Genomic DNA, 25,902 nt, shown 5'->3' with positions numbered 1-25,902 from the left:
TGCTACATCTCTGTGCCTAACACTGCACCCTCTTCCTCAACACCTATTCTCACTGCTCTGGGACTACAGCTCTACCTGTGGGGGGCTATTACATCTTGCTGCCTTATACCATCTGTCCCAGAGGATCTGCCTGCAGTGTCAGCTTAAGCCCTTCATTGCCGAGCACCACAGGTGGCGTCACGTATCATCCACTTATAAACTTTAACCAGCCATGCTTAACCCCTTTTACATGGATGCCCAGGGCCACGGACCGGGTCACCGCTACTGTGACACTTCCCTCTGAGATACCAGCCCGGTACCGAGTACCCCACTGCCCTGGTGGGTGACCCAGATCATCCTCTTGCACTCCTGGAAGGTGACCACTATGTACAGAGTTCTCTCCTCCACCTTCGCCATCAGTTCTTTGATATTAAACTCCTCCGGGAGGAGGCCTTCACCTGCAGAGGAAATACATACAACAGTCACGCTGTAGTGAAGGGGTCCAGGGAGGAATGGACAGGGGACTGGTCCAGTTCCACCTCCCCATTACTGCCCACATTAGCTGCGGAGTGACTCGTTATCCGGACTAACCTACCTCCTGGCTACCATCAAGAGGATATTCTCCCCCTTTAGAATAATGCCCTGAGATTTCTAGTGGTGGCCTCTAAGCTTACAGACATTATTCCTCCGTCCACTAATATATCAGATGAGGACATTTTTGATCAGGGCATCAGAATCTGCTGACGGGTCTTTTCTGTCTGGTACTATAAGCAATATCCTTACCTTCTCCCGGGTGACGCCGCCGCCCTCGCCCATACTGCTGTCCTGGGGCTGCATCTCCAGGATGGTGTGGAACAACTTCTCCGATGTCTGAGTCAGGAAGCTGATCTCTGCGTTGGGGTGCAGGCCGTACAGGTACGGAGACTCGACCGGGAGCACATCATCGATATACTGGGAGGTCAAGCAGAAGAGTGCTGTAATGGTGAAGACTGAGGACATCGTGTACCATGACAACAGGTTTCAGTTCCTCCCACCACCCTCCGACATGTCTCCACAATACCTTGTGGCATCCGTTGTAATCCATGTTCCCGGGCAGTGGGATCCCCGGAGCCAGAAACAGCTTGCCTGCCATCATTTAGGGCTTTATGAACTCCTCCAGATAAGTCCTGCACAGACGTCGGTCCCAGTCATCTGTGATGTGACCTCCATACATGATCTTGCCAAACAGATAACGCATGTCATCATAGGGGACCTGAAACACAAAGTAAATGGGGCGTAAAGGACACAGGAAATGCAGATGTGAGTGGCGAGGACTACGACTTCTGTGTCATTTGACAGCAGACGAGGCTCAAATAAAAAGTCAGCGAGCTACACGCCGCTCACACTGCTGCCAGTGAGATAGACGCCTGAACACACTCATGGACTTCATCTTCTGCCATGATTATAGTAGAATTCCTTTTTCAATGGCGCGGTGATGCAGGAGGGGGGACTGCGTTTCCTTCTCATTCACAGATTAGGGGTCTTGAATGAAACATTAATGTACCACTAGAGTTGAGCGAAACGGGTCGAAAAAATTCAAAAGTCGCCGACTTTTGGCAAAGTCGGGTTTCATGAAACGAAACCCGACCCTAGGATGAGGTCGGCCACGAGGTCGGCGACTTACGCGCCAAAGTCGCGTTTCAAAAGTTTGTTTTGCGCTCTTTTTCAGCCAATCAGGATCCACGGACACTGTGGGCAACGTGATGACATAGGCACGGGTCACCACCATCTTTCAGAAGGGCATGCAAGTGATTGGCTTGCTTTGGTGGGTGTCACAGGGGGTATAAAAGGGCGTGCACGCCGACCGCCATCTTACTTCTGCCGATCTTAGTATAGGGAGAGGTTGCTGCTGATTCTGTAGGGAGAGCGTTAGGCAGGGAAGAAGACAAAAAAACTGCTTCTGCTGCTAACGATTTGGCCTGCACAACACACCAGTCACTGTGTGTGCAGTGCAAGGGGAGGCTATATAGTGGTGTATCAGTGGTGTTGGTTGTTGGGCTGCCTTCTAAGGCTGCCTGACATTCCTGCATTGCTGTTTACCCACTGCTCCGCAAACTGCTTTTTTAAAAGCAATCCCAATTTTTTTTTTTTGTCCTGCTGAGAAGAAAAAAAAACTGCTTCTGCTGCTAGCAATTTGGCCTGCACAACACACCAGTCACTGTGTGTGCAGTGCAAGGGGAGGCTATATAGTGGTGTATCAGTGGTGTTGGTTGTTGGGCTGCCTTCTAAGGCTTCCTGACATTCCTGCATTGCTGTTTACCCACTGCTCCGCAAACTGCTTTTTTAAAAGCAATCCAATCTCCCTTATCCTCTAGTCACTTTTGTCACAGCTGTGCCATCGAGCCTGTCACATAGCGCTCAGATATTCATTGGGCCTCACACAATCCAAAAGTGTCCAGTGTCCAAAAGTGTGTGCAGAGATTCAAAATCTCCCTTATCCTCTAGTCACTTTGGTCACAGCTGTGCCATCGAGCCTGTCACATAGCGCTCAGATATCAGTGGGCCTCACACAATCCAAAAGTGTCCAGTGTCCAAAAGTGTGTGCAGAGATTCAAAATCTCCCTTATCCTCTAGTCACTTTGGTCACAGCTGTGCCATCGAGCCTGTCACATAGCGCTCAGATATCAGTGGGCCTCACACAATCCAAAAGTGTCCATCCAGTGTCCAAAAGTGTGTGCAGAGATTCAAAATCTCCCTTATCCTCTAGTCACTTTGGTCACAGCTGTGCTATTGAGCCTGTCACATAGCGCTCAGATATCAGTGGGCCTCACACAATCCAAAAGTGTCCAGTGTCCAAAAGTGTGTGCAGAGATTCAAAATCTCCCTTATCCTCTAGTCACTTTGGTCACAGCTGTGCCATCGAGCCTGTCACATAGCGCTCAGATATCAGTGGGCCTCACACAATCCAAAAGTGTCCAGTGTCCAAAAGTGTGTGCAGAGATTCAAAATCTCCCTTATCCTCTAGTCACTTTGGTCACAGCTGTGCCATCGAGCCTGTCACATAGCGCTCAGATATCAGTGGGCCTCACACAATCCAAAAGTGTCCAGTGTCCAAAAGTGTGTGCAGAGATTCAAAATCTCCCTTATCCTCTAGTCACTTTGGTCACAGCTGTGCCATCGAGCCTGTCACATAGCGCTCAGATATCAGTGGGCCTCACACAATCCAAAAGTGTCCAGTGTCCAAAAGTGTGTGCAGAGATTCAAAATCTCCCTTATCCTCTAGTCACTTTGGTCACAGCTGTGCCATCGAGCCTGTCACATAGCGCTCAGATATCAGTGGGCCTCACACAATCCAAAAGTGTCCAGTGTCCAAAAGTGTGTGCAGAGATTCAAAATCTCCCTTATCCTCTAGTCACTTTTGTCACAGCTGTGCCATCGAGCCTGTCACATAGCGCTCAGATATCAGTGGGCCTCACACAATCCAAAAGTGTCCAGTGTCCAAAAGTGTGTGCAGAGATTCAAAATCTCCCTTATCCTCTAGTCACTTTGGTCACAGCTGTGCCATCGAGCCTGTCACATAGCGCTCAGATATCAGTGGGCCTCACACAATCCAAAAGTGTCCAGTGTCCAAAAGTGTGTGCAGAGATTCAAAATCTCCCTTATCCTCTAGTCACTTTGGTCACAGCTGTGCCATCAAGCCTGTCACATAGCGCTCAGATATCAGTGGGCCTCACACAATCCAAAAGTGTCCAGTGTCCAAAAGTGTGTGCAGAGATTCAAAATCTCCCTTATCCTCTAGTCACTTTGGTGACAGCTGTGCCATCGAGCCTGTCACATAGCGCTCAGATATCAGTGGGCCTCACACAATCCAAAAGTGTCCATCCAGTGTCCAAAAGTGTGTGCAGAGATTCAAAATATCCCTTATCCTCTAGTCACTTTTGTCACAGCTGTGCCATCGAGCCTGTCACATAGTGCTCAGATATTCATTGGGCCTCACACAATCCAAAAGTGTCCAGTGTCCAAAAGTGTGTGCAGAGATTCAAAATCTCCCTTATCCTCTAGTCACTTTGGTCACAGCTGTGCCATCGAGCCTGTCACATAGCGCTCAGATATCAGTGGGCGTCACACAATCCAAAAGTGTCCATCCAGTGTCCAAAAGTGTGTGCAGAGATTCAAAATCTCCCTTATCCTCTAGTCACTTTGGTCACAGCTGTGCCATCGAGCCTGTCACATAGCGCTCAGATATCAGTGGGCCTCACACAATCCAAAAGTGTCCAGTGTCCAAAAGTGTGTGCAGAGATTCAAAATCTCCCTTATCCTCTAGTCACTTTGGTCACAGCTGTGCCATCGAGCCTGTCACATAGCGCTCAGATATCAGTGGGCCTCACACAATCCAAAAGTGTCCAGTGTCCAAAAGTGTGTGCAGAGATTCAAAATCTCCCTTATCCTCTAGTCACTTTGGTCACAGCTGTGCCATCGAGCCTGTCACATAGCGCTCAGATATCAGTGGGCCTCACACAATCCAAAAGTGTCCAGTGTCCACAAGTGTCTGCAGAAATTCAAAATATCCCCTGTCCTATAGACACCTTGCACCTTGTTTTACATTACTATATAGTTTGTTGGATTTTGTCTACATTTCTACCAAAAATGAGGAAGGCTGGTGGAAGAGGCCGTGGAATTGGGCGAGGGTTGGCAGCTGGTAATGATGGTGTTGGTGGTGGATCTGATGGTAGTGGCAAGAGCAAAATAGGACCGAATGCAGGAGGTGCTGACCCTGCATCATCGTCTGGCTACATAAGGCCTCGAACGCTTAGTTTTCTAGGAGTTGGCAAACCGCTTTTAAAGCCAGAGCATCAGGAAAAAGTTTTGTCTTACATTGCTGACTCAGCCTCCAGCTCTATCGCCTCCTCTTCTTCAGTTGTAAAAAGTAAAAGCACTGAGTCGTCATTGGAGGCTCATGTTCATGAACCACACCTTACCATGTGTCCTTCACCCCAACCAAGATTGAAGGATGACGCAGGCCATACTACTGATTACTCCATGGAGCTGTTTTCACATACCATGCCTGGATTATCAAGTGAAATGGTGAATTACCCAGGCCAAGATGAATCTGACATGGAGTGCACTGATGCACAGCCGCTGATGGATGATTCTGCTGGTACATTCACTCAGAGCACTACATTGTCCTCGCAGTGTACAGAGCCAGATTCTGACCCTGATGAGACTCAGGTGCCCCTTCCCGCACACTATACCACCATACACGGTGACACAGAGGAAGGTGCACATGACATTGAAGAGGAGGTGATGGATGACCCAGTTGTTGACCCAGATTGGCATCCATTGGGGGAAGAGGGTGCTGCTTCCAATAGCTCAGATGAGGAGCATCCACAGCAGACATCGACATCACAACAGCTGTTATCTGGCAGGCCCGGAGCACTCCAAAGACAGGTTCCAAACATCAAAAGAGTTGCTGGACAGCTTGTCCAGAGGGTCAAAAGATCACAGCGTGCTAGGCCGCAAAATGTCTGCCAAAGTAGGGAGAGTGCAGTGTGGCACTTTTTTGACCAAAATCCTCATGATCAGGCCAAGGTTATCTGTAAGAAGTGCGCAAAAACCTTTAGCCGAGGGAAAAATCTGAAAAATTTGAATACCAGTTGCATGCTTAGACATTTAACCAGCATGCACTTGCAAGCGTGGACACAACACCAAACCTCAAGTGCCACATGTGCAACTGATCACAACGAAGGTAGTCAGCAACGCTACATTGTTTCCCCCACTGTAAGCCCACCGGTTAGCACAGCAGCAAATATTGAGGTGTCGTTGCAAGACCACAGCAGTCAGGGAATCCCACTGTTATATCAACGAAAGACTGATTCTAGGCCATCAGAAAGAACACCAACTCCATCACCATCATCAACCCTCTCTCAGTCCGCCCTGTCCACCGCTACTTCCACCATATGCAGCTCTCAAGTCCAGCTCACCCTCCCAGACACTATGAGTAGGTCAAGAAAGTACTCAGTCTCTCATCCGCGTACACTGGGTTTGAACGCCCACATTGCCAAACTAATCTCGTTTGAGATGATGCCCTTTCGGTTGGTGGAAAGCACAGCTTTCCGCGAACTCATGGCCTATGCAGTACCACGCTATGACCTACCCAGTCGCCACTTCTTCTGTTGCAAAGCCATCCCAGCCCTCCACCATCATGTGAAAGACCGCATTGTCCATGCACTCAAGCAGTCAGTGAGCGGAAAGGTGCACCTCACAACTGATTCATGGTCCAGTCGGCATGGCCAGGGCCGTTACGTGTCCATCACTGCGCACTGGGTTAATGTGGTGGATGCAGGGTCCACAGGGGACAGCGGTGGTGGGACAGTGCTGCCTAGCCCATGGTATAGGAAACAGTTGGCTGTAGGCGTTCGACCCTCCTCCTCCTCCTCCTCCTCCTCCAGAAGCGAAAGCTCGTCCACAGAGCGCAGTCGTACGAGCACTCCATCTGCAGCTGCCACTGTTGCACACGATGTGTCCCCCTATCGAGCAGCTAGTGGAAAGCGTCAGCAGGCTGTGTTGCAGATGATGTGTTTGGGCGACAGACACACCGCCGAGGTGCTGGCCGAGTACTTGAAGCGACAAACTGAGTCATGGCTGGGCAGTGTACATCTTGAGGCAGGCAAGGTAGTTAGTGATAACGGCCGTAATTTTGTGGCAGCCATAGCCCTTTCAAAACTCAGCCACATACCTTGCTTGGCTCACACCTTGAACCTGGTGGTGCAGTGCTTCCTCAAAAATTATCCGGAGTTAACAGCCCTGCTCCAGAAGGTGCGAAGACTGTGCGCGCACATCCGCCGGTCGCCTGTACACTCCGTTCGTATGCAGAAGCTGCAGCGATTGCTCCACCTTCCCAACCACCGCCTCATTATCGACATTGCAACAAGGTGGAACTCCACCCTGCACATGGTGGAGCGGCTGTGCGAGCAGAGGCAGGCCATAATGCATTTGTGGGAGGATACACGGCCAGGCACTTTGAGAGCAGACATGGAGTTGACAGGTGTGCAGTGGTCGAAGCTGAAAGACCTTTGTAAAGTCCTTCAGTGTTTTGAGGAATGCACACGGATGGTAAGCGCAGACGACGCCATCCTAAGCATGAGCATCCCACTTATGCGTCTGCTCATGCAAACTTAGACGCACCTTAAGGAGCAGGCGTCTGCAGCCAATGTTGATGAGGAGGAAGAGGAGGAGGGAATCCTTGATGACATTCAGCCATTGTCTGCTCAGGGACCTCTCCTGGACGAGGTGGAGGAAGAAGAGGAGGAGGAGGATGATGATGGGGATGATTACTTAGGGGAGGAGGATGCATCTCGTGGGGCAAGTGAAAATGTTGGCGTGGCAAGGTCTGGTACAGGGTTTGTGCGTGACTGGAGGGATGTGGATTTGCCAGAAAGTGCTCCTCCACCCAGCACTCGCAGTGCATCATTGACACCGGGAACATTGGCCCACATGTCAGATTATGCCTTGCGGATCCTAAAAAGGGACCCCCGCATTGCCAAAGTGATGAACGATGACGACTACTGGTTGGCCAGCATCCTGGATCCACGCTATAAAGGCAAATTACAAAACATCATGCCACAGGAGAACCTTGACCTAATATTGGCTAATAAACAAGCAACTCTGGTAAATCGGTTGCTTGAGGCATTCCCAGCACACAGCAGCGGTGATGGTTCTCACACGAGCCGTACGGGCCGGGGGCAGCTTGGCAGAGGTGTTCGTGGTGCACACAGCAGAAGTGGCGTTGGAGACAGGGGTTTCATGACAATGTTGTGGACTGATTTTTCAAATACCGCTCACACAACTGGTAATACTGCATCGATGGAAAGTGACAGGAGACAGCAGTTGTCAACTATGGTTACAAACTACTTTTCCTCCCATATCGATGTTCTCCCACACAGGTCATTCCCCTTTGACTATTGGGCCGCTAAACTGGACACCTGGCCTGAATTGGCCCAATATGCCTTACAGGAGCTCGCTTGCCCAGCTGCAAGTGTGCTATCGGAAAGAGTCTTCAGTGCAGCTGGATCAATCCTGACAGAAAAAAGGACCCGTCTGTCAACCCAAAATGTGGATGATCTAACCTTCATTAAAATGAACCACGCATGGGTTTCCAAGGATTTTGTCCCACCTTCCCCTGATGACACATAGGGTGACAGAAAAATGGCTTGCTTTGGTCCACCTCTTCCTGGTACTTCACCTATTTCGCCTTTTGCATCAGCTGAATGTCCAACATCAACATATGCCACTTTCTAAAACTCCCTAACTGTGCTGCCTCCCCCCCATGGCCGGGGTCACAACCTAGCGCACGACACCGTGCGAGTGCCGTTGCCCTGGACAGGTGGGTAGGCCGACTCTTGGGCGCGGGCACTGGCACAGGGTCCCTCATAGTGCAATCAAATGTCTCTGACGGTGGTGGTGCACACCCGCCGTCAGACACACCGCTGTACTATGAGGGGCCCAGTGCCAGTACCGACGCCCACGAGTGGGCCCCCCTTGCTTGGGCAGGGCCCCAGCATTTGCAATCTTTACCTCTCCCTGCTCCTCCGCTGTGTAGTCTGGGCCGTCAAATCCATACTGTGCCTGACACCGTCTGAGCCTGCCTCCTGAGACATATATTTTGAATGTGTACGCTATCCATACATGTTATCCGGGGATACGGTACCCTTTCTAACCTTTGTGCAATCACGTGCAATCCATACTGGGCCTAACACCGTCTGAGCCTGCCTCCTGAGACATATATTTTGAATGTGTACGCTATCCATACATGTTATCTGGGGATACGGTACCCTTTCTAACCTTTGTGCAATCACGTGCAATCCATACTGGGCCTAACACCGTCTGAGCCTGCCTCCTGAGACATATATTTTGAATGTGTACGCTATCCATACATGTTATCTGGGGATACGGTACCCTTTCTAACCTTTGTGCAATCACGTGCAATCCATACTGGGCCTGACACCGTCTGAGCCTGCCTCCTGAGACATATATTTTGAATGTGTACGCTATCCATACATGTTATCTGGGGATACGGTACCCTTTCTAACCTTTGTGCAATCACGTGCAATCCATACTGGGCCTAACACCGTCTGAGCCTGCCTCCTGAGACATATATTTTGAATGTGTACGCTATCCATACATGTTATCTGGGGATACGGTACCCTTTCTAACCTTTGTGCAATCACGTGCAATCCATACTGGGCCTGACACCATCTGAGCCTGCCTCCTGAGACATATATTTTGAATGTGTACGCTATCCATACATGTTATCTGGGGATACGGTACCCTTTCTAACCTTTGTGCAATCACGTGCAATCCATACTGGGCCTAACACCGTCTGAGCCTGCCTCCTGAGACATATATTTTGAATGTGTATGCTATCCATACATGTTATCTGGGGATACGGTACCCTTTCTAACCTTTGTGCAATCACGTGCAATCCATACTGGGCCTGACACCGTCTGAGCCTGCCTCCTGAGATATATATTTTGAATGTGTACGCTATCCATACATGTTATCCGGGGATACGGTACCCTTTCTACCCTTTGTGCAATCACGTGTAATCCATACTGGGCGTGAGAACGGCTGGCGAGCTGTTAAGCAAGCTACAGCACCTGTGGTTTGCACACGTAAGTTTTTCAGTTTTTCAGGAATTACGGTTAGGCCTAATTCCGGAACTGCGGTTGACCTGCACTTACTGGGAAATCATTGTTCGCGGGTAATAATTGTAATCAGTGATCCCCATCACTAACGTTGTTCAGCAGGTTATCTGCACCTGTAAGCGACAAACGCTGGCCTTTTCAGTGTAGCGCACTTGCAGCCACGGACATGTAAGGGCATGACACACCAGTTATTGGCCAATCTCATGTGCCAGAGCCTCACGTGTCCCTCTAGTAAGCCGGACTCGGACCGCGGGGCATGACGGAGTCTCGTTCGTTAACGGAATTAAGCTTGCAATGTGTGCATCTGTTCTGTAGCTGGCATGGTTGAGGTTTCCCAGGTGGAGTCGAATTTAACCGTAGGCTCCACTCCTGGTGGTGCCCTTCTGGACATTCCTTTAAGGTTCAGCTTTGCAACCATACTGCCCACGTAAAACAAACACTTTGCCTTCATGAACGCTGTTTGGAGGGTCATGACTCGTGGGAATAACGCCGCCCAATCAGTTAACCTGCTAGAGAGATCCTTCGTTGCTCCCAAGCATGACATCACACTCCCTAGGAAGAAGGTAATGCCACTGTGGCGACCGTACTCCTGGGGGCGACACAAGTGCACTGATGCCCAGCCACTGCTTGATGAATCTGCTGGTACATTGACCCAGACCACTACATTCCCCTCGCATGCTACACGACCTGAATCTGACCCTGATGAAACTTAGGTTACCCTTCCCATATACAGTTCCATCTTACACGGTGACAAAGAGGAAGCTGCAGATGAAAGTGCAGGTTCGGCCCACCCGCCATCAGACACACCACCGTACTATCAGGGGCCCTGTGCCAGTGCCGTCGCCAACGAGGGGGCCCCCCCTGCTTGCCCAGGATCACAGCACTTGCAAAGTTGAAATACTGTGCAGTGAGATGGAAGATGGGGACGACGAGGAGTCCAGACAAGTACAGGGATTCCCTAGCGAGGAGACTTATTTGATTGTTTTCAATGTTGGGACAGCAATTTTTGGGGAGCACTATACTCTGGAGAATGATAGATGGGGCCCACCATACACTGGAACATTCCAAAGGTGGACATCAGACACTGGAGCAGCATTTACAGGGCCCATTATACACTAGAGCATTAGAAATGGGGCCCATTATGTTTGGAGCATTATTTGGGCCCATAAGACAGTGGAGCTTCATCCATGGGGACCAACATATACTGTAGCATTATGTGGAGCTCATCATATACTGTTTCAAACATTATATGGGACCAATGATTCTGTATGGAGAAATAGATGGGCCTCGTCATGAGATGTAAAAAGTGAGGTATTTTTCATTGTACTATACCGCTATTTCTCTGCCGTATCGGAGCATGATGAGTTGTGGTATGTGTTAAAGGGGCGCTCTTTCGCCCAGGGCACATGAAAACCTGGAGCCAGCCTTCCCCCCCCACAGTCTGTAGCCAAATAACCCCCATTTTTCAGTGCGTAACTTGTATTATGAAGTTAATTAAGGTTGACAAGCTTAAGTAAGAAGAATTGATGCTTTTGGCATTCAAATGGGCACTGTTGGTGTGTTTCCTGTCCTCCTCTCACTGCCGACTTTTATTCCCCATTGACTTACATTGGGTTTCGTGTTTCGGGACGACCCCGACTTTTCCCTATAATCGGACGATCTTGCTCGACCCGACTTTTGGAAAAGTCGGGTTTCACGAAACGAAACGTGACCCTAAAAAACCAAAAGTCGCTCAACTCTATGTACCGCCAATAAGACCAGGAGTCTGGCACCTGTCTCGCTGTCACTTTACATTTAGCAATGAGATTTTATGTTACTGGAGGCCTGAAAGTATGAAATTAGCGTGGTGAGATGCCATCTACAGGCTGATCAGGACATTGCCAGTGGCTATTGCGCATGTGTAGCTCTGGTTTTTACCTTGGCATTGGCTTCCAGATAATTGTACAGCACGTTGTCTGAAATTGTGAGGTCTCCGGTGTTAAAGGGATAGGAGCGGTTCCAACCCTGGGGCCCGAACTTCCTCCTCTCGGTCACAACTGCGTGGAAGTAACACAGAGCGAACAGGATGCTCTTGAACTCTGTTTCACGTGCGCACATCTCCAGAGTGTCCTATATGTGAGAGCAGAGAAGAACATGGCATGTCACCGTTTTACCCATCAAAGAGATTGGGGTCATCTCTGACAGGTGGACTCTCCCAAGTTATGAGGTTACCTGGTTGAAGTTATCCAGAGCCTTGTGCAGGTTGGTGTGCATGCCGGTTGGAGGTTCGATGGTGATTTTGATGGCGTTTTCGAGGATGCCCTGAGGAATGATGTGACCCTCGGGGGACCCGACGGGCCCGGCGCTGATGAACACACGGAAATTGGGGTGGCTTCCTTCTCTGTGATGTTCCAACTTCTTCTCCAGTGTGCTCAGCCACTTAGCCACCAGATGAATGTTCTGCCATAGATATAATGCACAGGTCTGCCTGACAAGGGCACAGGACCGGGCCGCTAACAGGTCTAGAATATTGTCATAATTGGCGCATGTGCTAAACTTACGTGGCTGAACTTTTTTTTTTTGGACAAGTTTTATATTTGATTGGCGCCTCCAGAAGTCAGAGCGCGGTCTGAGCGGATTTCAGAAATGTTCCCAATCACAGAGGTGTGTAATGAGAACGCTTTCATTACCCCGGCCCTCCAGCGGTGAAGATGGCACGGCGTACCCATCACAGAAAACTTAAGTTCATCAATTTACAATCTGATTGTAATTCGGTGGAGCGACAGCGAATGAAGATGCACCGACTCCAGGAATATTTTACCCAGCTACTGATGTGACTCGAGTGGCATTTTAGCTAACGGAGGCTGATGGCTCGTCAGAGGGGAAATATGGGTACAGAGAGCCCAGGACGGCTGGAGAAGTTCTATGGTCAGGGAGCAGGACTTAGGTCCGAACGGCTGCACAAATATGGGGGTTGTACTGGGATGTGTGCACAGATATGACAGCACCCCTCATTGTAAATGTCACCCCCAGGACCACCCACACTGCAGCAGGCTCCCCAGGGTGTTGCATGGAGTACACTGTGGCTGCAGGCAATCTCTACATTATTCAGGGTAGAATCGGACAGCGACAGGCGCTGATCTCCTCCTTGTAATCAACATTCTTGAGGCTTAATGTAAAATCTGGGCCTGGAGAGCAGCTGGGACATAGAGATGACACTTGACTGAACATCACAGGACTTCAGAATAATTGCTGCCGAGTCTCCGGCTTCTACAAGCTTTGTGTACATTTTTTTATAGAGCGGCCACAGATCTTGTAAGAATTAGGTTATGGCAGAAAGGTCAGAAAGTTGCCATCAAGGGGAGAAATCCCCCTCATTGCTCTGAAAGATAAGGAATTAATTGGATGGAGGTTCCAAACCTGCAGGATCCAGCGCTTGTTCAGCCACAAACCTCCTGTCCCTGCCCCAGACACATGTTATGTAGGTTATGATTGTCAAATGTGTAACCAAGTTACCGCCCTATGAAGAAAAAAGATGCATAATAGAAAGATGTGAATGACAGTATCATTATATATTCTGAATTATACTCCAGAGCTCCACTCGCTTTTCTGCTGGTGCAGTCGCTGTATACATATATTACATTACTGATCATTTACTGATCCTGAGTTACATCCTGTAGATATTTTATTATAAAAATGAAAAAAAACATAACAATAATAATAACAGAAACATAACAAGAATATCAGCCAGAAAATAATCCGTATACTTAACACTGGTCCATCTGCTCTTTCTCGCCTCACACACATATTATACATATATACCGAATAATAGCTAATAATAATTTACACCTTCCGGTCCAGTCATCAAACAATTAGCAAACAACTAGTAACAAACAATAAAATAAACAAAGACCAATTTAAATATATACATAAACATTTTTTTAAAATAAATATATATAAAATAACCAAACTATACAAATATATACAAGATATACAATACTAAACTAAACACCCCACACTCAAGCCCACCATTCCAAACCTCCACACTCCCCTGAAGAAGCCACATAGCGTGTGGCGATACGCGTGGGACCTTGCTCCCCCCACTCCCTTACCCCACCAGCTGCTTCCAGCATTTTCTGGCATTATATATCTTCATGCTGAATATTGCTTGGTTCTTATGCATCTACAGGGTCTATAAGTTTTTCTTTTTGGGTCAGGTATTGAACAATTGTGTGTTTTTTTTTCCTTGTTAACTCTTTATTGGCTCATGGTGCTGTGAATAGTGGCTTTCTACACCTCACATACACAGACCTTTTGGTCTATGTATGATTACACTATTTTACATACATTGTTCGTGATATCCAAAATGTTGAGGTGGCTTGTTTGATATGTCACTATTGCCATGTGGGGTTTTTCTGCTGTGGGAGTATCATCATATCATTATTTCATGATTTGAGATGATTGCAATTTTTTGCATCTTTTAATCTGTTTTTAATGTCTTTTTGCTGTTTTGTGTATGTGTCAGGTATTGGTGTATAAATAATAAAATTTACCTTTTGTAGAGTTCCCATATGTAGATATATTGCTTTTCTTTTTTGCTCTTTGTATGACAAAACTTTGAATATATCTTTGGTGAACCCATTTTTGACTAATTTGAATGTGCCCTCCGTCCATATTTTATTGCATAACTAGAAATAAAGTGCAGCAGTCCCGGCTATCAAGTTCTCAGAATGCCTCCATTGGCCCATTCCGCATAGGAGAGACCGGCCAGCCGAGACTAGCCAATGGAGGCGCCCACCCTGTTGTACACCTCTGTGTTGAAGGGACAATGAATCAGGAAATGGTCCATGCTTTCCAGCACGGTACCACAATGCTCCCGAGGACAGTTCCTGTCCTCAGAGCTCCTACACTTCAGATTGTCCCTCACACACAGTTTCCCATGGAAGCAGCGCCAAGCCAAGTCCCAAAACTACAAGGGGATCCTGATAGAATTCAAAAGATGCAAACCTACCCTAAGATCCCAACTTGGGCAATTTCTGAGCACCAGAGGCCTCTGGAAATGGGTCAACAGAACCCTATTGTCGAGGAGTTTCCTTGGCAGAGTCCTGATCTCCCACATTCCCAGACCCCACCGGCGAATTACTTTCAGAACCAAAGTAGCATAAGCCGGAAGATGTCCTTGCGGTGTGCGAAGATCCTTCACTTGCCCTCCTGTTTCCCATTCCTGGAAGAAAGGCTGAAACCATCCCCTACAGGAGAATACCAACAGAGGAGCCCTCTCTTTCCAGAGGTTTTCAATATTGATCTTAATGAAGGTATCCACAAGGAATACCACAGGGTTGACCATACCCACCCCTCCTAGTCTCCTTGTATGGTAAGTAACCTCCCTTCTGACCAGGTTCAGTCTATTCCCCCATAACAGTTGGAAGAACAAACTGTAGACCCGAGTCCAGAGAGACTCCAGCAAGATGCACACACTGCCCAGATAAATCAGTAAAGGGAGCAGATAAGTTTTGATCGGGTTTACCCTTTTCCTAAGGGTCAAAGACCAACCCTTACAATGGTTCACCTTCTGAGTGGTGATCTCAAGCCTTTTGTCCAAATTTTGTTTAGGGTAATCCCCCTGGCCAAATTCAATGCCAAGGACTTTTGCAGAGACTTTGGGTCCTGGAAGGGTGTCCGGGAGATCAAAACCAGGATCTCCTCCTCCCAGCCAGAGACTCTCACACTTATTCTGGTTGATCTTGGACCCGGATGCCTTTGAGTAGCGATCTACTTGTGACATCAGCCACCCTGCCTCTTCGTGAGAGGAAACAAAAACAGTGACATCATCGTCATACGCCACCACCCTCAGGTGTGCTCTGGTGCTGCCTGGTCCATCCAGATCCCAGCCAACGGTCCACACTCCACCTTCCTAAGAAGTGGGTCAATCGCAAACACGTACAGCAGTGGGCTCAAGGGACAACCCTGACAAACACCAGATCCAACCTCAAAAGAGCTGCCAATCCAACCGTTCACAAGTGGGAAACTCTCTGCCCCCACCGTACAAGGTTTTAAGTCAAACCCCCCCAGCAAGCCATATCTCAGAAGGACAGACCAGAGGTACTTGTGATTAACCCAATCAAACACTTTTGCCTGGTCCAGTGACAGCATGTAAACCTTCCAGTGACCAGCCCTACCCTGCTCCACCGCCTCCCAGACACCGAACACAGCACTAAATGTGCTGTGACCTGGAACAAAGCAATGCTGGGCCTCCGAAAGGAGTCGGGGTGCAAATTTCACCAGCTGGTTAAACAGCACCTTTGCCAGAACCTTCCTGTATGCATTGAGAAGCACTATGGGATGCCAGTTCTCAATGCAAGATGGGTCCTTACCCTTTGACAAGATGATCAGGGCAGACCTCCTCATTGACTTTGGCAAAGTGCCCAAGGAAAGACACTCATTGAATACCTCAGTCAAGAGGGGAACCAAAGCTTCTTGTCATGGTTAGGACATGGTTAATGTCCTGTTCTCATAGGGTTAACGTTTGCCGGCCTCTCTTTGGATCTGGGAGGGGTATTTATACTCACTCCAGACTAGGATTCCCTGTCAGCTATACTGTTATTCTGGCTGTGTGTCTGATCCCCCTTGCATGCGTGGATACTGCATTGCTTGTTTGATTCCAGTGTATGACCCGGTCTGTCCCTTCACTTTGAACTCCGTCTCTCATTTTGGTACTATTGTCTTCTCCGGTTCTGACCTCCTGGCTTGGCTATTGTTACTCCGTTACAGTTTGTCCCTATTGTACCGTTCATTGCCTGTTCTGGTTTTCTGATCTATTGCTATGTCCTGACTATTCGCTCTGTTTAACCCTTTGGTACTGTCCTGCTATCTCGTGCTTTGACCCCGGCTTGATCTGGTTTCTGTCTCTGTCTATGCCCCTTGGTAACTTGTCCCGTAGTTACCTTTCTAGGAGTTTCCCTCCAGCTCCTAGCTCTGTGGAGCTTAGGTCACGCCCCCAGCAGTCACGTGCTTCAGGTCCTGATAGTCTGAAGCACGCATCATCACCGCTGCTGTCCCACTCCACAGGTATCTTTGAGCACTGTTTTTGTACTCAGGACATGCACACTGGCTCAGTGAGCAAGTGCAGTGCGGTGTTCCTGACAATATAGCTGACCATTTCAGTTTTTTTTTTCCTCTGAAGGAAAAAAAAAAGTGTGTTATCCTCATGGATCCCATGCAAGCTTTGGTTGATCAGGTCAAGCACCTGACCCAAATGTTCTACAAACCTAATGTGAAACAGCGCACGATGGCCCATACCCAGCAACAGTTGGTGGATACTGTGCAGGGGGCTGTTGCTGCAGGGGCTCCTAGTGATGGAGATAGAGATGTGTCATTGGCATCCCCCGAATCTCCGGTCAAATTGCCAGACCTTTTCTCAGGGGATAAAAGGGAGTTCCGGTCGTTCAGAGAAGGATGCAAGCTTTTTTTTTCTCTGAGGCCCCGCTCCTCCGGGGATGAGATCCAGAGGGTGGGGGTCGTCATTTCCCTACTTCGGGGGGCTCCACAGGCATGGGCTTTCTCTCTCTCTTCCTCTGCTCCAGAACGTATGTCTGTGAATTTGTTCTTTGAGGCTCTGGGGCACATTTATGATGAGCCTGATAGAGTGCATCTGGCAGAGGATATGGTGATGAGTGTGACACAGGTGAGGCACTCTGCTGAATGGTTCTGCTCAGAGTTTAGACATTGGACGTCCGAAGTATGATGGAACAACGCTGCCGTGAGGGGGTTGTTCCGCAGGGGCCTATCTGACCGTCTGCAGGATGCTCTGGCATTACATCCTCCTCCTGATACCCTGGAGGACGCCATGATGCAGGCGTCCGTATGGACCAGAGACTCCGTGCTAGAGGAATGATGCAACAAGAGTCTCCCTTGTACCCCAAATTGCGTGACACTGCACCTGTATCTGAGCCCATGGAGGTTGGGTCAAACTCGGTTAAGGAGAAAGAGAGAAGGCACTGTAGAGACAATCTACTATGCTTTTACTGTGGAGCTTCTGGACATTGGAAAAGGAATTGCCCCTCCTGCCCTTCTTCAGAGAAACGACTGAGTCTGGGCAACAATCGAGGAGGTTGTCCAGACTCCCAGGTACATTTTTTCTCACGTACAAAAATGGTGCTCCAGGTTGAATTGGAACTTGCTGGCGGTCCTGTTATGACCACTGCCGTTGTTGACTGTGGTTCTTCCATTAATCTGATTGATGCCCAAGTTGTGACTCTTAATAAGATAGGGACAGTCAGGTTAAAAGACCCTGTTAAAATTGTGGCTGTGGATTCATCCCCTCTTACCCGGGATGGAATTTGTTTTATGTCTGAAGTTTTTTCTATGAAACTGGGTTCCACTCATGTGGAAAATTTAGGTTGTTTCATTATGAATAATCTGCCTGCAGGACTGGTATTGGGAATGCCCTGGTTGCAACGCCACAATCCTCTTATTGATTGGGTGAAGGGGGAGATCACCCGATGGGGATGTAATGATAATGGTCTGTGTTGTAACCCGGTTCCTTTTGTCAATCCGATAAAATCTGTATCTGTGTCATCTGTCGGTCTGGAGGGTATTCCGGAGTACCTGAGAGACTTTGAAGATGTATTTTCCGAAAGTGAGGCTGAGGCGCTCCCATCACATAGACCATATGATTGTGCTATCGATTTAGTACCTGGTGCCAAATTACCCAAGGCTCGTTTGTTTAATATGTCTGGGCCTGAGCGCTAAGCTATGAAAGAGTACATCAAAGAAAGCCTTCGCAAGGGGCATATTCGGCCCTCGGTCTCACCCGTGGCAGCGGGGTTTTTCTTTGTAAAGAAAAAAGATGGTGGGTTGCGACCGTGCCTCGACTTTCGGGAACTGAACAAAATTACTGTTAAGGCTACTTTCACACTTACGTTTTTTGCGCTGCGCACCATGCGCAGTGCAAATGCACATAAAAAACGCATCATGCGTTTGCGTGCGTTTTTTGCGGGTTTGGGTGCGTTTTAAAAAAAAAACCGCATTCATTTCTTTGCGCAAATGTGCGCATTACCATGCGCACGTATGTGCACCCATAGGCTATGATGGGTGTTTGGGTGAAAAAAACGCATTGCGTGCACATGCGTTTTTTGGGGGCAAGTCGGACGCACCAAAAATGCAACAGGATGCATTTTGTGTGCCCGAGCGCACACTACAAAAAAATACATGCGCATACAAATGCGTACAAACGCATGTGTATGCGCACCCATGTAAAGTATAGGAAAAAAACGCATGCGTTTTTTTGCGCAAAAAAACAGCGTGTGAAAGTGTGAAACCAGCCTAAGAACACGTGCCCTCTCCTGTTGATTCCTGATCTATGCAACCAACTCACGGGGGCCAAATGGTTTTCTAAGCTCGATCTACGAGGGGCTTAGAACCTTATAAGGATCCGGGAGGAGGATGAATGGAAAACAGCGTTCCTGACAACTGAGGGGCTGTTTGAAAACCTGGTTATGCCTTTCGGCCTCACTAACGCTCCTACTGTTTTTCAGAACTTTATTAATGTTGTTTTTTCTGACTTGATTGGACGCTATGTAGTCATTTACCTGATTTACTCTGAAGACAGTCAGTCACACTTACACCATCTACGTACGGTTCTTATGAGACTCCGGGAGAACCATTTGTATGCTAAGCTGGAGAAGTGCTCATTTTTTATGCAAGAACTGTCTTTTCAGGGTGTAATTGTATCCGGGGAAGAATTCCGCATGGATCCAGGGAAGGTTCAGGCCATTACAGATTGGGTGCAGCCTCATGACCTGAAGGGGTTGCAACGATTTCTGGGCTTCGCTAATTATTATGGGAAGTTCATTAAAGGGTTCTTGCAGGTGGTGAAACCCATGACGGACCTCACTCTTAAAGGGGCAGATGTAAAAAATTGGTCCGTGACCGCAAAAAATTCCTTCATTACATTAAAGAATTGTTTTACTACAGCCCCTGTGTTGGTACAACCCGATTCGTCAAGACCTTTTATCGTCGAGGTCGACGCTTCGGAGGTGGGGGTGGGGGCAGTATTGTCACAAGGCCCCCCTACCCTGACTAACCTCAAACCCTGTGCCTTTTTCTCTATGAAGTTCTCTTCGGCCGAGAGAAACTATGATGTCGGTAACAGGGAATTGTTAGCAGTTAAATTGGCCTTCGAAGAATGGAGGCATTTTTTGGTGGGGGCCGCTCATCCCATTACTGTCATCACTGATCATAAAAACCTGGCCTATATCGAGTCTGCTAAGAGATTGACCCCCAGACAGGCTCAGTGGGCACTTTTTTTTTTTCTCGATTTCATTTTACCATCACGTTCCGACCAGGGTCTAAAAATGTAAAGGCTGATGTCTTATTCTGAAGTTTTGATTCTGTGTCCCCTCCAGAACCTCCTTCCTCCATTCTTCAACCGGGAGTGGTTGTAGCCGAAATCTCCTCTGAGCTACAGAGAGAGATTCTGGAAGCACAAGCACAAGCTCCCAGGAATAAACCCCCAGGTAAATTGTTTGTACGCGAACAATTCCGTCTCACACTCCTTTAAGAATTTCATGATTCAGTGTTAAGTGCACACCCTGATATTGCAGCTGCCTGGGGGGCAGTATCTAGGGGTTTTTGGTGGCCCTCTATGGGTACTGATATAAAAAGGTTTGTGAATACTTGTGGGGTGTACGCTCGCTCTAAAAGCTCTCAGGTCCGGCCGGGGAATTGGTGCCTTTGCCAATTCCGGATAAACCATGGAACACCTGTCCATGGACTTTATCACTAATCTTCCAAGGGCAACTCAGTGGTATGGGTAGTGGTTGATAGATTTTCTAAGCAAGCCCACTTTGTGCCATTACCTGCATTACCGTCTGCTGAAACCTTGGCCCGCTTGTTTATACAGCACATTGTTCGGCTGCATGGAGTGCCTGTGAACGTGGTGTCGGACAGGGGTGTGCAATTTGTGGCCAGGTTTTGGAGAGCATTTTGTATGAAATTGGGGGTCACGTTGTCATTCTCCTCTGCCTATCACCCGGAATCCAACGGACAAACTGAACGCACCAACCAGTCATTGAAGCAGATTCTGAGATGTCTGGCCTCCTCCAGACATGAAGACTGGTGTGAGGTATTACCCATGGCAGAATTTGCATTCAACTGTCGGATTAATCAGTCTACCAGAAAGTCTCCCTTTCAGGTCAATTATGGGTTTGTTCCGCAGTTTGGGGAATTTTCCCGTATGGATTCGGATTGCCCTGGTGCCGAGGGGATGGTACAACAGTTAAATACCCTCTGGAAGGAGGTGCAGGGGAACATCTCCAAAGCCCAGAATAAGTTCAAACATTTTGCGGACAGGAGGAGGGGGGTGGTTCCTGCGTTGACAGTGGGGGAAAAAGTCTGGTTATCCACACGTAACATCAAACTCTATGAAGTTGGGCCCCAAATTTATTGGCCCTTTCAAGATTGTAGAGGTGATCATCCCGGTGGCATACAGATTACAGTTGCCCACCTCCTTCAAAATCTCTAACGTCTTCCACAGGTCCCTATTAAAACCTGTGGGGACAGTTAGAGAAGATCCCTCATCCGTGGCTCCACCAGTGTTGGTAGAGGGTCAACTGGAGTACGAAGTAGGGCGCATCGTTGATTCACGGTGGGTGCGCCGGAGACTTCAGTACCTTATTCATTGGAAGGGATATTCCATTGAGGATCCGTCATGGGTTCCGACCAGTTCAGTGCACGCTGATTGACTGGTGTGGGCTTTTCATGCCAGATACCCTGAGAAACCTGGAGGTCCAGTGGCCCCTCATTAAGAGGGGGGTACTGTCATGGTTAGGACACGGTTAATGTCCTGTTCTCACAGGGTTAACTTTTGCCAGCCTCTCTTTGGATCTGGGAGGGGTATTTATACTCACTCCAGACTAGGATTGCCTGTCAGCTATACTGTTATTCTGGCTGTGTGTCTTACCCCCCTGGCGTGCGTGGATACTGCATTGCTTGTTTGATTCCCGTGTATGATCCGTTCTGTCCCCTCACTTTAAACTCTGTCTCTCATTTTGGTACTATTGTCTTCTCCGGTTCTGACCTCCTGGCTTGGCTATTGTTACTCCGTTACAGTTTAACCCTATTGTACCGTTCATTGCCCGTTTTGGTTTTCTGATCTATTGCTACGTCCTGACTATTTGCTCTGTCTAACCCTTTGGTACTGTCCTGCTATCTCGTGCTTTGACCCCGGCTTGATCTGGTTTCTGTCTCTGTCTGTGCCCCTTGGCAACTTGTCCCGTAGTTACCTTTCTAGGAGTTTCCCTCCAGCTCCTAGCTCTGTGGAGCTTAGGTCATGCCCCCAACAGTCACGTGCTTCAGGTCCTGATAGTCTGAAGCACGCATCATCACCGCTACTGTCCCACTCCACAGGTATCTTTGAGCACTGTTTTTGTACTCAGGACACGCGCACTGGCTCAGTGAGCAAGTGCAGTGCGGTGTTCCTGACACTTCCTTAAAGGTCTTATAGAACTCAGATGTTAAGCCATCTGGACTGGACATTTTTTTTTTTTTTGGGCAAGCCCTTCAATCACAAACTTAACTTCCTCTTCCCTGGTCATCTCTGTCAAAACGTCAAGAGAGCGGTCTACCTCTGGTTCGGGAAAGCCTTCAGCCAGGAAAGCCGACATCTCATCCCAATCAAGATCCCTCTTCCCCAAGAGGTGCGAGTAGAAGGATCTGACAACTTCCTGGATCCCTGATCTGGATTGCCTCAGGGACTCTGCAGTGTCGACCAGTCCTGTAACCACTTTACCATTCACTGACATCTTGCAGTTTCTGCAAGTTTCGGGCGAGCGGTACTTCCCATAATCCTTCTCAAAAACCAAAGATGCGTATCTATCGTACTGACACCTAATGAGAGATCTCCTTGTGGCTACCTCCAGTTGAGACAAGATGCTCGAGTTTCCTCCTCAGACCCTGATACAGGCAGTACCTGTTCAGACTCCAGAAGAATCTTGCCACCCTTTTCTTGAACATCTCCCATCACTCTGACTTACTAGTACAAAGATCCAGTAAGGGTACCTGCCGCTAAAGAAAATCCTCAAAGGACTGTCATATCCGCTTCTTCCAAGAGAGACGAATTGAGCCTCCGAAAGCCTCTTCCCATCCAGAGGGTCTCTAACATTCACAGAAAACAAAATTAAACATTGGTCGGAGAACTCCACCTCAACAACAGACACTGCTGAAGAGACAGCTTCCTCCTTTAAATAAAACCTATCTATTCTGGACCTACAGTTACCTCTATGATAGGTGAAGCCCTCGTGGCCTGGGGTGTGCCGAATGTGGACATCCACCAGGCGAGCCTCACTAGCTATACTATTAAGGGCGAAGCTATCATAAGTCAGCTTGTCTCTGGAACCTCCTCTATCTTGGGGCCTCGTGACAGTATTGAAGTCCCCTTCAAAGACAATCTGCTGACTTGTAAAAAGGTAGGGCTTGATCCTCATAAAGAGACACTTCCGGTCCCACTTAGATTAGGGACCATACATGTTAATAAGCCGGAGCTCGTGTCCCTTCATGAAGACATCTAAGATCAGGCACCTCCCTTTCTAACTCAATAACCCGTCGGCATTCCACTGATGCGGTAAAAAGGATCTCGGCTGCAAGATACCAATAGGAGGGCCCGAGTCTCCACTCCCTCTTGGCTTTAAACACTTCTGCCATGTTTGTCAGCCTGGTCTCTTGCAAAAAGAAAATGTCAGCTTCAACACAGCTGAGAAAATCAAAGGCCGCAAATCTGGCTGTATTTGACTTTATGCTGGCGAAATTAATGGACGCTAGCATCAACGGAGTGGGTACCGCCATCATTGGTTCTTGCGTTAGATGGCTTTCTTCTTCCCATTCCACTTATCCTCTGCCTCAGAGGAGGAATCCTTCCCCCTCTTTAATGACACAGAGGTGTCCATTCCCACGTGTTTTTTCTTTTTGTCGTCCTCGTCTCCGGACTCTGGGCCAGGCCCTCCTTCCAAGGACCTTACATTCCCGGAAGAAGGAGACTCGGCACCCCCTGTAAGCTCCACCGAAGCCGGAACCTCACCCTCAGCTTCCTCCTTAGAGGAAGAGATGTTCTCAAGGGCTTGGAATCAGTTAGAAAGACCAACCAGAGGTGAGTAAGATTTTTCCTTCCTTAGGTACCTTGGTCAGAGCGGGAGATGTTTTATCTCCCTTATTTCTCTTCTTTTTGGTGCCAAGCTTACTCTTGTCCTCTAGCCATTGCATATTATCCTCATCCATACTTTCATAATGGGAGGATTCTGAGGCAGTAGCAACTACCTCCCTTTGGATCCTCCTGACCTCCTCATCCAACTCATCATCCCTCGGGCCTCAGCAGCAAGACTGGCACCCAGGAAAGGGGTCACCTCAGTAGCCCGGGGCTCGCCCAGCTTCCTCTTCTGTCTGCACTTGTCTAGATGCCTCAGCTGGGCAGGCGTCTTTTTGCAGGCACATTTCTGCACAGTGCAGTTTTCACTGAAGTGTGTGGGGTCACCGCACTTGTGACAGAGCTTCGGTTGCCAAGGGTAGAAGACCTGGATACGATCCCTACCCAGGAAGGCAGATGATGGAATGTGGGCAACCATACCACCTGAACGCTTAAGTTTTATCTTAACGTACAGGCCCCTGACCAGATACCATACTCGTCATGGTTTTTCTTTGGCATCTCCACCACTTCTATATATTGGCCAAGCCATGTCATGATGTCATAACAAGAAAGCAACTCGTTACAAGTCATCACGGTAACTTTCTTGACTTGATTTTGGCGAGACACCACCTGGATGGCAAAGTCTCGCCAGCCGGGCTCATTTTTTGCCAACTCATAATCCAACCAGAAGAGCTCAAGCAACTCTGGCCGAACAAAGCTGACATCATACTCAGGAGTGGAATAGGGATGTATCAAGGCATAGATGTCAATAGCCTTGAAGTCCATCTTCAGCAGGAGCTCCACAACCTTAGACCTTGGAGGACACGCATCACTGCCCCTCCACCGAAGACGGACCACATTACTACGCACACTACCTGGCCCGGCTGTTGGGAGGGACCACACTGTATTTTCCACTCGGCCATGCGCTAGTATATACTTTACTTGCTAGATGTTGGAATGGTGATGGATGTATGATTCTGGTGACTGACTTATTAAGATTCCCCTCCCTCTGATATTACGCATGTGGATAGGGAACTAGAGAAAGAGTAAGCGCCAGTCAGTGGCAAGCCTTAGGACACTGTGCACACCGCACCTCTACACTAGGGTCCGATCGTGCCATGTCTCATGGCACTATCGTATAGCGGCTGTGTTTGCCGCTGCGCTGCAGTAAGCAGCACTTACTGGCGTCCGCGGTAGTGACGCCGCATGCATGGTAGGTCTAGACGGACACCGACCTCAGCCTTGGGCCCATGTCCTGTGACCGTATACCGCGCGTGCAATTTAGCTGAGACCTGTGAGTCTAACAGGCTCGACGTTTATGTTTATGTTACAGCGCCTCTGTGAGCTAACAGAGTCCGTTCAGCGCACATCGGGTGGCGTTTAACCCGTGCACGTTATACCTCCATATAGCGCCTCTGCCATTACTCAGCAGCAGTGATAACACCTTCTGCACGGTGGACCCCGAGCAGCGAACGCACTTTATTATTTATTTATTTAGTGCGTTCCGCCATTCCTAACAAGGATAGATCATCCTCTCAACCCTCTACCATTAGTGATCTCTCCCCTTCTTTAGAGCCTCCAGGAGACGCCGCTGCAACATGCTGTCCCCAGAGCCCGGAGACAAGGAGCATGCCCTATTTCCCCCGGTGGTGACAGCAGCATAACTCCTGACGGTTCAGGGGGGCAACCGGACCAGTGACCACATCAATACCACTATTACCACCACTATTACCCACCTCCATAATCCCCTCACCCTTCACCAAGTCAGCAACCACACAACTAGACAAAGAAATTTCTTCATCCACACCTCCCACCACATTCAGTCCTGCTGGACCAGTGACAGCAGGGGGTGGCATTTTGACCTCCACATCATAACACTCAAGGGGCTCAGTCTCCTCCACAGAACTGGAAGTGACCTAACCCCTGGACATACGGGTGCCCTCCGCATCATCGTTCCTTCACTAGGCGCCGCTGATCTTTTGCTGCTGTGAGGCGCCGCTGATCCTTTATATCAGGATCTTGCTGACCAGCGACGCCACCACAGAATAGGATTTTGGGAGGATCAGTATGCCCAGCCCCAACAAC

The 25,902-nt window shown here is 48.6% G+C and overlaps 1 pseudogene; it reads right to left on the bottom strand.

The window, feature by feature from the left end:
* LOC141073685 (dynein axonemal heavy chain 9-like) overlaps window positions 1–22,662 on the bottom strand; it is a 46,807-nt pseudogene extending 24,145 nt beyond the window's left edge.
* Window positions 22,663–25,902: the final 3,240 nt, after the last annotated feature.

This window comes from Dendrobates tinctorius, unplaced genomic scaffold, assembly GCF_039654945.1.
Source record: "Dendrobates tinctorius isolate UK_male_01 unplaced genomic scaffold, ASM3965494v1 ptg000312l, whole genome shotgun sequence".
NCBI classification, from domain to species: Eukaryota; Metazoa; Chordata; class Amphibia; order Anura; family Dendrobatidae; genus Dendrobates; species Dendrobates tinctorius.
Note: the sequence above shows the minus strand (reverse complement) of the source record. Positions and strands in the feature narration are given on the sequence as shown.